Source organism: Pinus tabuliformis, chromosome 8, assembly GCF_031772625.1.
Source record: "Pinus tabuliformis cultivar Carrire ecotype Pingquan chromosome 8, CPIR1, whole genome shotgun sequence".
In the NCBI taxonomy this organism is placed as follows: Eukaryota; Viridiplantae; Streptophyta; class Pinopsida; order Pinales; family Pinaceae; genus Pinus; species Pinus tabuliformis.
In genome coordinates, this window is record NC_142294.1 from 907,037,598 (window position 1) to 907,052,116 (window position 14,519).

Consider the following 14,519-nt stretch of genomic DNA (forward strand, 5'->3'; position numbering starts at 1 on the left):
TTTAGTTCTGAAGAATACAACAAAATTTATTAGCTCATTTGTTTTGAATATTGACAATGCAACAATAACTTTTAGGAATAAACGAACCCAAAAAGAGTGAACATTTTAGGGTTTATTTATGATTTTGTTTACACCAATGATGATTTTCTAGACCATAGTTTTAAAATGTTGCAATGTTATTTATTTTATTGCAATTATACATATTATTAAGGCCCGTGTTTAAAACAAGTGTTGTTGGTATAAATACTTTTCAAATTGATGTTTGATTTTTAAGTTTTGGTTGCAATTGTATCACTTGTTAAGGCTAAGGTTTCAAATGAGCTATAATTTTAACCTTTAAAAAAAATACTCTTGGTAGAGCCATTTTTTATTTATGTACTTATTTTTAAGATTTTTCTTAATAATGATATCAGTGTAAGGCCATGCTTGGAAAACGTTGTAATTTTCACCCTTAAAAAAGGATCCTACTAGTAGTACCAATTTTATTTAGGGGTTGATTTTCATGATTTTAACATAAAAATTATGGGTTTTAAGAGATGGAGTTCTCGTTTTTAGGTCATAATTCCCAATAAGTCAATAACTTTGTTAAAATTAAAAACTAGAGTAGGAGACAAGACGAGGCTAAGGAATGGGAAGTGAAAGGTCGTGCATGTTAGCCTTCCCATTGTTCCATCTCTTCATTTTTCTTCCTATACTTTCACTCTCAAAGAGTATTTTGTCCAAGGCGATGACAATGCACAAAGAACATAAGATATATTGTAAGCTAGATATTGTTAGAATAAGAGCATCGATTAAACATCTGAACTTGGTTTTCCCATTTGGATTTTTAGAGTAAAAATCTATGTCCACAATATGTGGAATTTCTTATTATGAGATGTTATTTCTAGTTAATAAATGCAATGATATCACTAGTCCATTGTTTATTATTATTCATCTCAACACTAAAATATTTTAAATGCTCTGATAACTATCATATTATTGTTCATTAAATATAGCACTAAATTCAATTTCTCATGGCCTATTTGTGAGTTGCTTGTTTTTCAGTTTATATATTACTTCTAATAATATTATTTAATTTAATTTATAAAATGGGAAGCTACAAGGTTAATGCTATAGTGATATCCTTTCTTTAATTCTCTAGAAAACTAGTTAAGGGTGATGGTTATTCCCGCTTAAGCCTTGAATTCACCAAAGCATCTAAGCACAGACTAAAACTATCTCAGACCATCAATCTAATTTAATCCAAGAGATCAAAGGTTGTCATAAATTTTTTGTTCCAATTACTAAGATAATTTCTAATTTCTTCTCCTTTTAGTAAGCAATTAGAATTGTCTCTTTGGTCAGGCCATTGGGAAACTATGTAGACATTTTTCTCACCCATAGATCATACACCATCCTCACTTGGTCAAATCCTTCACCTTGGTGTTTTATCTCATCCATGGATTGTGCATGGCCATATACTCTCCCTAGATTATAAATGCATTGTTTAGGATGAATTCATAACTTTCCTAGTCAATTCCATTGCATGAGTCAATTTTTATTTTTTTCTTGTTGATTTCCCTTCAATATAGTTGATTTGATTCCCTAAGTATTTTAATTTTTCCTTGTCAATATCCCTTTAATTTGGTGAATTTCATTACCTAAATTTTATCATCACCTATCCAATTTCTCATTGGTTGGATTGAGGGAAGAATGTGGGCTTATGTTTCACCTTTGGGAGGATTCAATCTATGGGGAATTTTAGGTCTCCACTCTTCCAAAAAACATTTTCAAAAATAAATTATAAAGATTAGTGTTATATATGATGTTGAATCTACTTCTCATGTTCATTGGTTGATGAACATCGTCGTTTCATGAACACAAGTCATATTGATTCTAGATAATTACTTTAAGTTTCATACATTTGGATTGTACACTTATCAATTTGACAAGTAGCCCTTTTTGAATATACTAAAGGAAGTTATACGATAATTATTGAATATTTTTCTGAATGTTGGGAACCATCCCATGTTGATTCATATGGCATGCCTAAGTGATAGAGAAATGGCATTAATTCCACTTAATATACATGTTGGAATATTGTGGGAGAGGATCTATAAGACTTGGGAGATAAGAGACTTCGAATATTAATGATCATGCTATAACTCAATTAGGAGTACATGAATTTTCTCACCCTCATTCCTTGTCTCCTAACTCAAAAGTTATTTTAGCTTATGCATTGTCCCCTCTAGGGTTCAATACATATAGTAAAATCTAGATTCTAGTGGCATTGAACAAGTTGTAGGTTTGGCGCTAATGAAAATTACCTGTAGAGGGTAGATGTATCCATCCATGCACTTAGGATTGTATTGGAATCTTAAATCCAACAAACTGAACCACTATAAATAGAATTAGACATGCTCAAAACCATATTCGTGAGTGAGTTGCATCACTAAGAATTTATCTTCATTTTCCATAGCACTCAAATCATTGAAATATTGAAACCATCCTTGAATATTGAAACCATCCTTGAACATGGAGAAGACTTGTTGTCCACCACAAGAAGGTAACCAACATGGTAACCCATGAGATAAACAAAACCATCCTCACGTGCATGGGAAAGATATTTAATAGAGAGGCCTATAAAAGATGTTGAACTTAGAATTTCATCAGTTATAGAGAGATGGTATCCATGGGAAATTTCCTAAAGAAAATGCTCTAGGGACATAATAATATAATAAAAATATTTCCATAATTAAAGAGTATTGGATTAGAGCATGAAAAAGGAGTTGTGGCTTATATAGTCATCAATTTTAGTATTGCTAGTAGTTTATCATTTAATGACAATCAGTAACTTTTTTAGTTACATTTTAGTAGAAAAGAGAAAAATATGCACACAACCCTTTCATTCTACAACAAAATGAGTGGGGTTTTCCCCTACCCATCCAAGATAAATTCTCAGCATGCACTTAAACATGAGACTTGAGCTATTAAACTATGTGATCAAAATCAACATAAGAAGCACTAGTAGAAAATCCTTAGCCATATCAACTATATATTCATCCAATGGTATCAATATATAGTACATGGATGTAACCACCTCTATATTTGTATCTCACTAACAAGTCATCAATATATATGGATAACACTCATTCAAGAGATAGTAATAATAACTCATAAAATAGGTTTTTAGGAATTTATGATTTTTTAGAGACTAAAAAACTAATAATCCCTCCCTTAGTTATTAGCCTAAATAATTCTTCTATAAAGGCAACAACAACTAGTGCATAAACGGTATTATATCCAATTTTTCAATATGAAACTCCTAATATAAGCTTCAATTAAGATGTTCCTTAAAAAATGCCAATTATAAATGATAGAAAATCATATAATCTAGAAAATACCATTGTTTGAACATGTGAGTTCCAATATTTAGAATTGTCCACCAATGTGAATTCCATTATCTGACAAGAGTGAATTTTGAGAAGCTAATTATTTTCAAGTTTGACCCTTCCCTAAAAATTCCTAACAACCCAATCAAATATCAAGCAACAGTAATAGGTCTAATGATCATCCAAGTGAACAAAATGTCCACAACATTTCTCTTAGAAAATGACACATGATTATTGTTAATCAACATCCTATGTATGATTCAACTGAACTATAAGTGATGCAATGTTTGCAACTCTGTGGTTGTTTTTGTTTTTAGAACTTTGAGTGTGAAAATAATCAATAATATCCCCCCCCCCTTTTTAAGCTAAAATGTGAGAAACATGTCGAAGTAATCCAGGATTGCGCTTTGGAGTCTTCTATCTTCAATAGTTTTTTCATCCTTATATCTGGTAATTTTGGTTGTTCACTAACCAATTTGACTTGATACCATGTATATAGTGGTTTTGGTTGATTGTTAACCATTTTCACTTTATTAATGTACTCCCCCTCTTGTGGTGCAAGAGAATATGTCTTTGAACTAGGACTCAATTTTCCTTTTCTAGAAAACATGTAGAGGTGGGCCTTAGTCATGCCCACAATCATCATTTAGAATAATTAAATTAAAATCATTGATTTTTGTAACTTTTCCATGCAAATAAGTGTTTTACATGTGCATGAACTCAAAAGTAAGACACATGCGAATTCTTTTCTTTTAAATGCCATCTCCAAGAATTGATCCAACCACAGTGAATTATTTTTTCTTAACTTTCTTTTTGGTTTGACATCTATCTAAAATATTATTTGTGTTCCCACAATGAAAGCAATGGTGTATATCAAAACATTATGTTTATACCTAGCTAACTTGATGATAATGCTAGCATTCAACAAGAATTTCCTCAATGTGTTTATCATCAATAATATCAACTTGCTAAACATTTGAATCCTTCCACTTTAAATTATTAGTAAGAGATCTAGCACTGATAAACTGAGCTAGTTTGGATGAGTAAGGAATATGAAAGTTGTTGTATTTTTCATATAATAAGTCATGTCCATTCCTATTAAATTGCAATTATTCCCAAGATATGACAATGATCTTGGAAAGGTCAATGTTTCCTTTTGTAACTTCGAAAAAAAATCAAGTTCACATTCATTTATACGACTTTTGATATTTTTTGTGATTTGACATCTTTTATTTGTGATTCATCTTTAACAAAAGTTGTCCTCGTCAATTGATTTTTAATGAATGATTACACCTCATAACTAGTTAAGGAACAATCAATCATATCATTTTATGCATATATATCAATCACTTCCATTCAGTCATGTGTGTCCAAAGTAACAACAACCATTTGCATTTAGTTATTTGTATCAAAAGTTGCATCAAGCATGTTCTCAATTTGCATTGTTAGAATTTTTCGCTCCTTTTCAATTAATTTAAGTTGAAGTGATTTGATCAATTTATCTTTCATATATATTTCCTTGTGAAGATCAACAACCCAATTATCCAAATAATGTAAAGATTCATGTAGTTATTTAATTTTTCATTGGTATTTTGCACATTAAATCAAAATGGAGAAAAAAAATGATGACTTTGTCTTTGTTTTTGACGTTATATCATAGATCTATGTATTTTCTTCACAAGCTCTTTATATACCATAGCACTAACATCTATCCACCATGAGTTACACTCTCATGGATTACTAGTATTAGCCTCTCTTCACCATGTCTCTAATACCTTGTGAAGAAATCTAACATTTAGTTCCTTAAGAGAGATTTCATATTATCAATTCACCATGGCTCCAATACCTTATGAATAAATAGAGCAAGCGGACACATGTTTATACACTAATGAAGTGAAATGGTTAAACTATTCATACCAAATCATTGTTAAACTATGCAATCAAACACACAAGAAGAACTTGTGAAATAGTTTATAGATATCTCTACATGGTAGGATACACTTGCATGGTACGATACACTCGCATGAGGAGCTACAATACCTCAGATTTGATGGATGGCTACCATGGAAGTACCAACCCCCTTAAGACTAAAAAGGCTCTAATATCATGCTAAATAATGCAATCAAAGATAGCACGAAAAATATTGACAAAAAATGATCTAGTTATCTCAACTATATATTCATCTAAGGATATTATTTTATAGTAAGTGGATGTAACCACATCTATATCTACATCTCATCGGCATTCCATTAATAAATAAGTATGACACCACATCAAGAGATAAGAATAAAAACTCACATAAGTGGTGATGCAAGACTTTGTGATTATGTGAGGACTAAGAAGCTAACATAAACTACTTTTTGTAAAAAATGTCATGGGTGGTTGACCAATTTGACCAAGCATGATTATGTTTACCCAAGTAGAAACCAATGCCAAAAAATTTAAACCATGTGTTTTGGTTCATTGGTGTTTACAAAGGAATTTGGGCCTCTGGTCTAAGGTTTCAATCTTGTCCAAGGATATATGATTTAACTATGACCCCAATTAGGGTTGATTCCACTTATAGTTGACCAATTTGATCAAGCATACCCTTGTTTATTCAAATGACACTCGATGCCAAAATTTTATTAAGAAAAATATATAAATTTGTATACACCTTGTACCTACATATGCAAAAGTTATATTTAATCATATTTTATTAAGTATTGTAATGAAAGTATTTAGTGAATATAGGCAATTTTTTTACCCGTAAGGTGTAGTCCAATTGGTTTGTATGGGATTTAGTCCCCATTGTTGTTGGGAAAAGTATCTACTCAGAACGCCCCTATCCCACTCTAAGGTGTGACAGTGCCTTAGCAACAAACAAGGAAAACTACTTTCGTATTCTTCTTTATGAAATGTAAACGAAGAGGAATAGGATGAACTAACCTGTGTCTTGCGCTAGCCCGCTGATCCAATCACTCTTCTCTTTGACAGCTTCCAGCTACCTGCTCCCTTACTCGTCCAGCTTCACCAAGTTCCTGCAAGATCACAGAAGAGGAAAACTACACAAAGACATAGATTTACATTCATAACTAGCTTAGGATCAGATTTAAGCTAAACATGCAAATATAACAAAACATCATTGATACACAAGCATGTAGGAGAAACTCAAATAGTTTTATTGATATAACAAGAAGATCCAGGAGGAGATACAACCAAGTGAGTCCCGATCCAGCATCAACCTCCCAGCAAAGGAATCCCTTCTTCACCTCCAACAAAGCATAAATCACCCAATGCACTAATCTCAATCTCAAAACCAACAGCAATTCTTTGCAAAGTACAAAATTCCAGCCTCCGGATCTCTGGGATGAGGGATCCATATATAGATGTATGCAAAGAGGATGAGTCAGCTTATGATTTGACTTGTGGCTTCTCTCTATCAGTTCTTGCTTCCACTTGGAGGCTGAGAGCCTCTTACTCATCCTTGGTCGAACTCAGTGAGGCAAGTGTCATTGAGGAAGATTCTGGAAGCTTCCATTGTCTGTCCACCTCGCGAAATGACACTGCCATTTGTCATTTCCGGCTCAGCGCACCCTGGTAGTGCATTTAGGTGCGTTGCAACGCACCTAGCTAGTGTACTGGGGTGCTATGCAACGCAGGTAGCTAGTGGATCAATTGAAATGATCCTGATTTGACTGTTTCTGAGCAGTTTCTGGTGGAGAACTTCTGGGAGAAGCTGTAATTGGTTGACCTTGTTCCTCTAGGGGTAGGAACAACACTTTTAGGGACTTAGGATCCCTTGGTTTATGGAAATTTCAAGCTTAGAGTTGTAAGGCACAAAAATGTCTATAACAGTTGCCCCCTAAAGTATGAGGTCGTTTATCGGGTGAAATGCTTTATTAGGAGGATCCGAAGTTCTTTCAATGCTAGGAGGAGACCTGTAATAAGATACAATACAATACATTATTTTCATACTGTAATCATGATCTAGCTGAGACGGGCATTCCCATGCTCAGCTTTATAAATTCATTTTTACGTACACAGGACAGACAATCGTCTAATGGTAGGCTGATGATTTTGATGAAGTCATCATCCTTTTGGTAGGATGATTATCTATGCTGCAATGTTGTACATGTCAATGTTTTTATTTTTCCTGAATATATATCGCAGCCTGGATGGATGAAACTAGATCTGAGGTCTTCAATCTCGTCCGATCTTCACTCGAAGTACAAGTCGATCCATGTGAGAAATGTTTTGAAGTCGAACATGGAAAGACATTGCTTGATTACCAGTCGATGATGTAAATTGTTAACAAGCGCGAGAGGAATCACCGATAAGGATGATGACCCTCAAGGTACTGCAGTACAATTCATGTGGTGTAAATAAAGGACTTGGCGTCAAACACCACGCAAAATCTTTCGGTCGAAGGTCATTGATGTATACCTGTCGCCGGAAGTGAGAAACTTGCCATTGAGGCATGCAAGCTTCAAAGTACTGAATGAGGTGTTCCTAGATCAAATTCTTGGATAATGAGCTGATGTCGACAAGAAGTGATCCGTCAAAGGAGGGCCTTGATGAATCCCACATCAATGACACGGAATGGAGCAAATGATTTTGATGGAGGTGAAAATGATCTGATGATATATGGTTCAGGATGGCGGTCATGAAAGAATGAAGTATGATGTATGGTAGTGGATGGGACACGGGTGACTTTTCTGGATGACTTCTCTTGAACATGTCGGCGACACTTATGTGATGGATTGGTAGCATTTACCCCAAATGTCGATGGTATGGCGTGACCATGGTGATGTGACCGGTGAATGAAACAACCCAACCCGACTCAGGCACGTAGTGGAAGTGTCATGTTCAAGAGCGACTTGCTACCAATAAAGATTCTTTGAGTTTCTTCCCAATTTTTCCCCAGTCATTGCTGACCAGTACCTCTTTATTTTTGTCAAGCTTGAGGAGGATAACATATGCTTGTTCTATAATTTTCCCTTCGGGCAAACCCATTGCTATGTTTTAACGAGCCTAGCGATAGTGAAACTCGTTCTCATCTAAAGACAAGTTTGTCGCTATTAATGTTTTTAACGAGTTTAACGACAAAGATAACTCGGTCCTTTTCATTTTTAGAGAGTCTGAAAAGGTACGTAAAGGTAACTCCGGAATTCCTTTTTCGTCATCTAATCCCTTAAGTCCGAAAAAGTATAAAACAATACAGAAGGGATGAATTTTCGATAGTTTTAACGAGCCGAACAACACAAGCGCTCGATCTTTTTGTGCAATAATCCCTCAGGTCCAAAAAGATTAAAATCTAGAGGAGGGATAGCACTTCCAGTCGCTTTAACGAGCTGGAAGGCCAAAACTCGGCAATCTTTTCATGTTTTACGATTCAGATGAAAAGAGATTAAAGAAGACTCGTCTTTTGAGGAACGAGTGATAAAATGGATAGCAGTTGATTCCAGGTAAGGGTTGGAATTTTCCAAGCACGGCAGTGTCACAAGTGTTATAGACATTTTTGTGCCTTACAGCATTGAGCATGAAATGTCCATAATCTAATGGATCCAAAGTCCCTAAACATGTTGTTCCTACCCCTAGAGGAACAAGGCTAACAAACCACAGCAATTCACAGAAGTTCTCCACCAGAAACTGCTCAAAAACAAGTCAATTCGGGATCATTTCAGTGGCTACACTAGCTGTTTGCGCTGAATGTCAAAGCCAACACTGGCTACCTGCGTTGAATGTCAAAGGGAACACTGGCTACCTGCGCTGAATGAGAGTGGACATGTGGCAAGTTCATTTCTCAAGGTGTCAAAACCCAGGAAGATTCCAAAATGACACTTGCCTCAGGGAATTCGACTGGTGATGAGTAAGAGGTTCCAAATCTCCAAGTGGAATCAAGAACTGACAGAGGGAGAGGACACTAGTAAGATCTCAAGCTGACTCATCCTCTCTCCAAACATCTATATATGGATCTCTCCTCCATGAGATCTAGAGGCTGGAATTTTGTTATTGCAAAGAATTGTTGTTGGTTTGAGACTGGAATCATTGGGTGCTTAATGCTTTGAAGGGGGTGAAGATAGGAATTCCATTTGCTGGGAAGGAGATGCTGGATTGGAGCCCTCTGGGTTGTATCTCTTCCTGAACCTTGTTATTCATCAATAAAGCTATCTTGGTTTCTCCTATATACTGATGTGTCTTTGATGTATGATTGCATTAGTGTATTTGGTTTATTTCTAATCCTAAACTAGTTATGAATGTGAATATCTGTCTTTGTGTAGTGTTCTTCTCTTGTCGCAAGTAGTTGTTCTCTTGTGATATTGCAGGAACCCGTTGAAGCTGGACAAGCAAGGAGGCAAGTAGCTGTTCTCTTGTGATCTTGCATGAACCTGTTGAAGCTGGGCGAGCGAGAAGGCAAGTAGCTGTGAACTCCCAAAGAGAAGAGAGACCGGATCGAGGGACAAACGGAAGACACCGGTAAGTCTATTTATCTCTCTTCTTTCACATTTCATAAAGGAAGAAACCAGAATAGCTGTCCTTGTTTGTTGCTAAGGCACTGTCACACCTTAGGTGGATAGGATCGTCCTGCATAGGCATTTTTCCCCACAACAAATTGGCGACTCCACTGGGGAGATCTGCTTAATCATTTTAGTTGTGTTTCTATCATTGTTTGTTTCATAGACTTGACAGCAACAATCGAACTGCATCTGCCATTCCCAGATGCAAAGTAGACAGTTGTTGCTTTGATCCAATCACTGGACTTGTCTATGATCTGAACAATGGATTCACAAATGATTTGATGATCCTTTGTGATAGATCTTAGTACTCCCTCAAAGCATCCCTTTGATTGTACCTTGCTTGTTGCTTTTATTTGGCCTAAAACAGTGAATTAAATAGCAATCTGTGACCCAAAACCCAGTGAGAAACTCTCGTTTCTCCTTCAGCGCGACAGCTGTGAAGAGGTTTTGCATTTCAACGCAGGTCCCGTGAAGGCTACCTGCATTGAATGTCAAAACCCCTGTGTTGAGGTTGCGCTGAACCAGTTTGGCCTTGTGCAGCTGGGGTTCTCTGCTCTGTTTTGCCTTGTTTTGATCTCTGATTTTTGCAGCCTGTAACCAGCATAGGTACCAGTCTGATAACTCCTTTTCTCTGCTTAGATTCCGCCTCCTTTTGTACAAAAATACTGTGAGTGTTTTTATGTGTTTTTGGCATCATTTGCAGTTTTCCTTTGCATGAGTGAAATAGTCATCCTGTAGCCCTTGATTCAGATCTGTTGATTGTGATCTTAGGAGAGAGTTCATTGGTTGTTTGCAGTTGATTATACATTTGCTTTTGCTTATTGGTTTGAGTTTGTCTCCTTTAAGTGTCGGAACAAGTACTCATTTCGAAAATCGTTAAGTGTTGTAATCTCTTCTACCCTCTCTGATTTCAAAAAAGTGAACTTGTTTGTATTTGTCATTTAAAAGCAAATTCAAAGTTGTACAAAAAGCTTTCTTTGTAGGAATCAATACTAAGAAAGCAGAAAACAAACACCTGCATTGTGCATTTGCATCTTGATAGTTTGCATGTTTGATTTAGGAAAAGTGCATTAGAGTGTGCTGATTGCTCTTTGAGAAAAGATGGTGTTTTTCTTTTCCCTTAGTAGCTAGGATTTTCAAAGTTGAAAAGATATAAATCTTGCTTATCATCTTTAGACTGCATTTAAGAATTGTATCATACATCTCGTGGTGAACCTTGAAAGGCAAACTTCTAAAAAGATCAACCTAAAATAAATTGAATGAACTTAACAACGCTTTGCAACATAACGCACAACATAGAGGTCTAGGCTAGAGACGTGTTCCGGCGTCGTAAAGCCTGGTGACTGTCGATCTCGTGGATGGTGGGTGATTCCTCCTGAGGGACGATAGCGCCAGTATGGATTGTGCTCCCACGTATCGTCGCGTATATATTGGGAGACCCCTATAGGCATAAAACCTTTATCCTTAGGAAGCCGTGTCGGCCGCCCTACTGATCGCAATGCACTGAACACAGCATTCAGGAAGATCGACCGCCCGTACCCTAAAAAGTATTCTGCGGTTTTGCGAAAAGTTTGGCACACCCTCTGCCTAGAACTCCAGAGCAGTTCCTTTTGGCCTTTTTCAGACTCTATAACGGAAAAAGTCCATCCGAGCATTTGTCACTTCGGGCTCGTTAAAACATCGAAGGAGACTAGAGTCATCTTTAGCTTTTTCTCGACTCTTTAAAACTGAAAAAGCAAGTTGTGTCTAAGCGTCGTTAAAAATTTATTTTAAACGGAACAATCACCCTTTATTCCTACGTTGATCTTTAGGTTGAAAAAATGGAGCACACCAACCAAGGAATTCCCCTTGGTGAAAATCCTAGTCCCTTCTCCTCTTGGGGAGATGTTGGTGCGCCCCACATGGCCACATTGTCGCTTCCAGGACTGACGATTGGCCTGCCGGTCTAGCTCTTTTCAACCAATGTCGTTCAGAACATCACTATTCCTGAACAATCGAGTCAACAGTTAGACCAGACCAGAGTTGCCAACCAGCCTTCTACTTCATCTAACTCTTCCTCTCCTCCTTCCTCTTCGCTTGACGGAACTGGTAAAACAAAAAACCAAGTTCCTAAGGAGAAGAAGGAAAAGAAGAAGAAAGAGAAGAAGAAGAAGGAGCCAAAAGCGACTGGGGGCAAACAAGTGTCGTCTGGCAAAAATCCACACACAGCACTGACTAGGTCTAAATCACCATGTGTCATATGCAAGGGAGACCACTTCCACAGAGATTTTCCCTGCATCCCTCGGATACTAAGGGACTGGTCTCCCCGTTTGCACAATTCGGTAGCGTCAACCTCTGATAGCCATGTTGACTGCTCACCGTCAACTAGTGAAAGTGAAGCCACAGGACAGAGAGGGAAAGCTAGATTTCCCTGCAAACTGTGTGAAGGCAACCATGCCATCCACCGTTGTCCCTTCTTAGACGAGGCTAAAAGAGTTCTGGAAGATCGCCCGATTTTACGAGCGCAACTTCCTCCTGGATATCAAAAACTCCTGCCAAGTCCTTCACTAGTTGAAAACCCGGCTGGCCCGCCCAGGTGGTCAGCCGAAGCACCTATCATTGAAGATGGACCGTCTGGATCCATGCCTGACGAAAGTCAAAAGGTTGAGACGGCAGTTGACCCGGTTTTGCCTTCAGAGGCTCTATCTTCGAATGATACCATTACAGAGGAGAATAAAGACGACACCGTCCAAATTCTCTTCATCAATACAGACTCCGACGAACAAGGGGGAAATTTGCCCATTCCTTTATCGCAGGAAGGAACTTCGTCAGAGTCATACCCGGCCATCTATTCGGTCCCACCACCAAGCAACCTAGTTGTCTCGTTCGACTGGAACCAACTAGGCAGACCCCGTTTTCCAGCAAGCATACCATTCAGAATTATCGTTCAAATATACAGAATGGTAATGGCTGGCACTATCATTGATGAAGGGGCATCTGTGAGTATCCTTTCCTCTATTGCTTGGAAAGCGCTTGGTTCGCCAGCGCTTTTGCCTGAAATGAGAAATCTATCAGGCTTTGATAAAGGAACCAGTCGACCTTTAGGGATCCTCCCCAATGTACCTATTACATTGAAAGGGAAGACCGTTCAAATGATCGTGATGGTCGTTCAAGGACCCTTGGATTATAACCTACTCCTTGGACGAGACTATATATATTGCATGGGAGCCATCGTCTCCTCACTCTTTAGAGTAATGTGTTTTCCGCACGAAGGAAGAGTGGTCAAGCTCGTAGACCAGCTTTCATTTCCCGGATCACGCATCGCAAATAGTCATATACCATCCCTAAATGGTCTCTTCACGCAAGAAATGTCTCAACCCACGGTCCGTCCTCCTGATGAGCGCGAGTAATCCGGGAGGATATGACTGGAACCCAGGGGCATGCATCCTGGTCTGCTTCGGCAGGAAAACTTTGGGTATAGGGTAGATTTCCGCGGGAGAATATGACTAGTTCGTACCCCGTCCGTGGTTGGAAGAGGGGTTGTTCTAGAATAAGATTCTTTTGTCAAAGTTATGTGAGAGGGCGGGCGTCGCCACTCACCTTTGTTTATCTCGGTAGACACCGCCGAAGAAGTGTTTTGTTGAAAGAATAACAGAACAATCTTTGGGTAGCCTGAAAGAGGTAGGCCTCTCCCGGTAAAACAAATGTTTTATCTGCAAATTGAGGGGTAACCTTGAAATCGTACTTTATGCCTGGGGGCATGCAAACCTTTTGGAGTGCAAGCAAAGAGCGGTTATTTATCTGTTTTTTGGGTTAGCCGTTACCGAACTTGCATAACGAAAGGATCCGGAGCAAAGCTTTGTGAGATGAAGCTCCATAAAAAAATATGACTGGGTTAATCGAGCAGTTTTAGCACACAGTTCATGCTCGTTAAAAAATAAACGCAAGACCGAGCAGTTTTAGCACATAGTTCATGCTCGTTAAAAAATAAACATAAGACCGAGCAAATGTTTCCACCCACATTTAAGCTCGTTAAAAAATGAACTATCCCGGTAAATAACCACTGTGAATGTAATATCATCAGCCATTAAAGCCTTGGTCGTGTTTGCACCGTCACCTCCACTTTTCATTTGGCCGATCGTTCACCTCCATATGATTGTTTACCCATTTTGAGGAACAGCTGCGAAGAGTGATTTCACCTAGCCATCCTTGTGACACTGCCGTGATTGGAAAATTCCAACCTGTACCTGGAATCAGCTGCTAACCCTGTTTATCACTCGTTCCTCAAAAGACGAGTCTTCTTTAAGCTCTTTTCATCTGACTCGTAAAATATGAAAAGATTGCCAAGTCCTTGGCCTTCCAGCTCGTTAAAGGGACAGGAAGAGCTATCCCTCCTCTAGATTTTAATCTTTTTGGACCTGAGGGATTATTGCACAAAAAGATCGAGCGCTTGTTTTATTCGGCTCGTTAAAACTATCGAAAACTCATCCCTTCTGTATTATTTTATACTTTTTCGGACTTAAGGGATTAGATGACGAAAAAGGACTTTTGGAGTTAACTTTATGTACCTTTTCAGACTCTCTAAAAATGAAAAGGACCGAGTTATCCTTGTCGTTAGACTCGTTAAAATCATTAAATAGTGACAAACTTGTCTTTAGACGAGAACGAG